The sequence below is a fragment of the Drosophila montana genome, unplaced genomic scaffold, assembly GCF_035044405.1.
Source record: "Drosophila montana isolate Dmon_TW-CO22-7 unplaced genomic scaffold, ASM3504440v1 contig_2805_1, whole genome shotgun sequence".
Taxonomy (NCBI): domain Eukaryota; kingdom Metazoa; phylum Arthropoda; class Insecta; order Diptera; family Drosophilidae; genus Drosophila; species Drosophila montana.
The window spans coordinates 171,613-175,278 of NW_026997676.1; the positions used below are offsets into that span (position 1 = coordinate 171,613).

Here is a 3,666-nt window from a genome sequence, read left to right on the forward strand (position 1 = left end):
AACACGTCTCAAATGATTCTTCGTATAGATCTTTGGAAATAAATGTGAAAACGAAAGGTCATTCAACAAGTCTTTGACCCCCATTTCCACCAAGGAGGAATGCATTTTTTGAAAAGTGTGAAACACTCCTTAAATGAATTTGCACAAAGATCTTTGAAAATGAGTTTGAGGCCGATCAGATTGTAAACAAACAAGTTTCATACAAACGTTTCTTGCGACTTTTCCACACTACAGTGAAAATTTCCGCTTCCTAGCTCTTACGGTATGGGCTGTGTGTTGATCATCAAACAGCTAGTCAGTCAGTCAGGACAAACAGTTTTATATATAGAGATATACATGGGTGTATACTGATTTACCGTCGGATCAGCCACAGGCAAGGCCGGGTTATACGCGATGGTATATATTTGAGAGAGGGGGAAAGGGGTTTGTGCTTGTGGGTGATTTTCACTAGTTAAGCTTCGTATTTGCTGTGGCCACGGTCGGTGGCTGCGTATGATTTTGGCTTATTTCCTGCGCCACTTGCTGCCGCTGTTATCGTGGTTTGGTGCTTGCCGCAAGGCTTTGCCGGAAAAGGAGCTGGCGACGGGTGCTAGACGCCTGACACTGACAGTAAGCAAGCAAGAAAAGTTGTATCTGGGGCTATGAATAACTAACAATGATTATGCAGTCGGGTGTAACCGACTGCGTTATGCTCGTCCACAGACAGATTAAAACAGACTAACCGTTCAATTTATAAATAAATATAGTTTTATTTATTTTCAGAGCGACTCCTACTCTTCATTCTTTGTTTTTTAGTAAAAATTAGTTTTAGTAAAATTGTCTAGAAATTATAGATTTTCGCGTTTTGCACGCGCCCATAATATTATCACAGTGCACTTTTATACATTCCAAGATAAACAAGTAAGAGGCTTTAGTCGGGAGCTCCAGGCTAGGGGATACCCTCAACCCTCTTCTTCCAACACCAAAAGCAGCTCTACGCACTCGCTTGCTTTAGTAATAAAATAAATAAATTTAAAAAATCAACAGTATTTTCCTAGGTACGGTTCGAACTCGCAGCAGACCACACTACTTGCCGCTGCCTCTACTTAACATCCACACCAATAATTGAGTCTTAATGAGAAAAAAAACCAACGAAAATAGCAGCACAGAAAACAATACAATCGCAATTGCAATGCTGTGGATAGAATTCAAAAAGACGCACATGATTGTGTGTGTACATGTATACAGTTATTTGTGCAATTCGCGCCAGCTGACGTAACGTAAGTGTTTCTTGATAACATTTTCTACAGTACTACAATGAAAGATACTTGATATATATACTATTCTAGAAGCTACATATCAAGTTTGGTGACTCTAGCTCTTCTTATTTACCAAAATTGCTCAAAAACATGATTTCGATATCGATTTTTATCGATTACTTGGAAAGGGGGCAATTTATCGAATATCGGAAACAAACTCGAACTGCGCGGGCACTAGGAGGACCTACAGCTAAAATTTATAAAATTTCTCTAGCTCTTATAGGCTTTAAGATCCTTGCGTTGGCATATACGGACGGACAGACAGACGGACATGGCTAGATCGATTCGGATATTGATGCTGATCAAGGATATATATACCTTATGGGGTCGCAGATTCATCCTTCTGCTTGTTACATACATTTACACAAATACATTATACCCCGTTTACCCATTTTTTGATGGTTTCAGGGTATAAAAATAAAAATAACAGAGCCGAAAAATTTTTTTAATCATAATACCAATAAACTCTTGTTCCCTTCGTTAGCGAGTGTAATTATGAGGCGCCACATAAACAAACGACGCAACCCTGTGTCCGGGTATTAAAAAAACTTGTGGGCCTTGCAGGAGCTGTGTGTAGTATGGGCGTTTAAGCGTCGTCTGAGATTTTGGGTCAGTAACATTATGCCATTGCAAATATATGTATTTGCGTTCGTGAGGGGTGTGAGAGGCTGTATATGTAAAGTGGATTTGTTTTTGGAGCGCATTTAGGGAAAAGAGTGGAAGCTGTTCAAGTTGAGGGTTCATGTAGGGCTCATCCCTAAAATATGCCCACACGATGTTATAAGCCTGCGGATGCCAAGTTCTGATTAGGGACTGCGTTCACTTTGCTTTTTTTTCTTTCGTTCTTCTCCCGGGAGAGAGTGAGAGGGAGATTTGCTTTGGATCATGTTGGGGATTCTATTCGGCGTATTTAAACAGAAACGAGCACAAAATATAAGTGATTCACGCATTGTGCTTCAATATTTGCTTTTGTTTTGTTTCGCTTTTAAGCAGTGTCTGTCATAGTGAGAAAGTTTACAGACTTGACAGACAACAGGGTATTCATTGACCACGACTGGGCAGACAGACAACTGGGTGTTTTCTATTGATTGCTTGCATTCATTATGTATTTTGTTAAGAGAATGCTACAACAAATATTATTGTTAGCACATTACCTTCTTGTTTGGAGTTTCTGTTAATGACCATTTTGTGAGGTCATTAGGGATTACGCAGCTCTACGGCGCCGTCGTCGTTTGCTGATGCTCGTGTGTGGTCGTCGCAACCATTTTGCAAGTGCAAGCTGGAATCATTTTGGCGCCCGTCCACATTGGAGCGCAGTGATTCTACGTCTTCTTATCTTCTTAGCCTGGTCGCGCAGCGCCTTCTCCTGACTGAACACAGTAATAGTACTGGATCATGGTGGTGGGGGCGAAGAAGCTGAATAAGAAGATAGTCGCCACAAACATGCGCGTATCAAAATTGTCTGTCAGATAGTCGAACGTAGTTGACCTCCTGCTCAAATATCCCTCGGGCACCACGAAGGGCGTGGCATACATATAATTGAAAATTATCATCGCTGTACGCATCATGGGCTGCGTGATCACATTGTAGGCGATGAACGCATTTATCGCTTCCGCGCCGAGGCCTGTGTAGGAGCCAATGATGCCATAAATTTGGCAGCCCTGGTTGCCCAGTGCAAAGCCCTGGTTGAAGCTGCTGTAAATGAAAATGGGCGTTTTGTTCATCATCAGAAAGTCGCAGATGGCCAGATTAATGACCAGTATGTTCTTGGGTGTTCGCAGCTATTTGGCTGCAGATAGTTCAACGACTGCGACGGCTCTGGATACGTTAGTCAATGCTCGGGTATGTGACGCAGCTCATCCGGTGGCACAATCCACCCCAGCAATCGTGTCTCGACCGTCGACACATTCGCGATGCCACCAATTTCGTAATCCATGGCGTAATCGTTGCCCAAGGCAAAGTCGGCCTTTATATATGCTCGCCCGCGATTGGATTAGCCGCACTATTCTGCATTGATTTCCTTTTTCTGTTCTTAACCCTAGAAGGTTATCGATTGAGGTGATTCAATCTTTCGCCTATTTTTAATTTGCTTTGTATTTACTGTTCTTGAACAAGTGTGTCTTCTACTTGTTTTCCATATTTCACTTTAACTTTATTAGATTTATTTCTAATTATTTTGTACTGTTTCTGTTTATCGTTAAATTAAAAATATTAATTTTTCCCATTTTAACTAACTTTTCTTTTAACATCTAAATCTATTTTGCGTATGACATTGTTCAGGTACTTACACAAATATTCGGGCCTAAAATTAATTTAAAAATTATAGAGTTTATTAATTTTAATTGGCAATCAATGTGAAAGCCTCAAT

General features: G+C 40.8%; 1 pseudogene; it reads right to left on the minus strand.

Annotated features, from left to right (window-relative positions):
• Positions 1-2,495: 2,495 nt before the first annotated feature.
• Positions 2,496-3,234, minus strand: LOC135430040 (opsin Rh3-like; annotated as a pseudogene).
• Between the last annotated feature and the right edge of the window lie 432 nt (positions 3,235-3,666).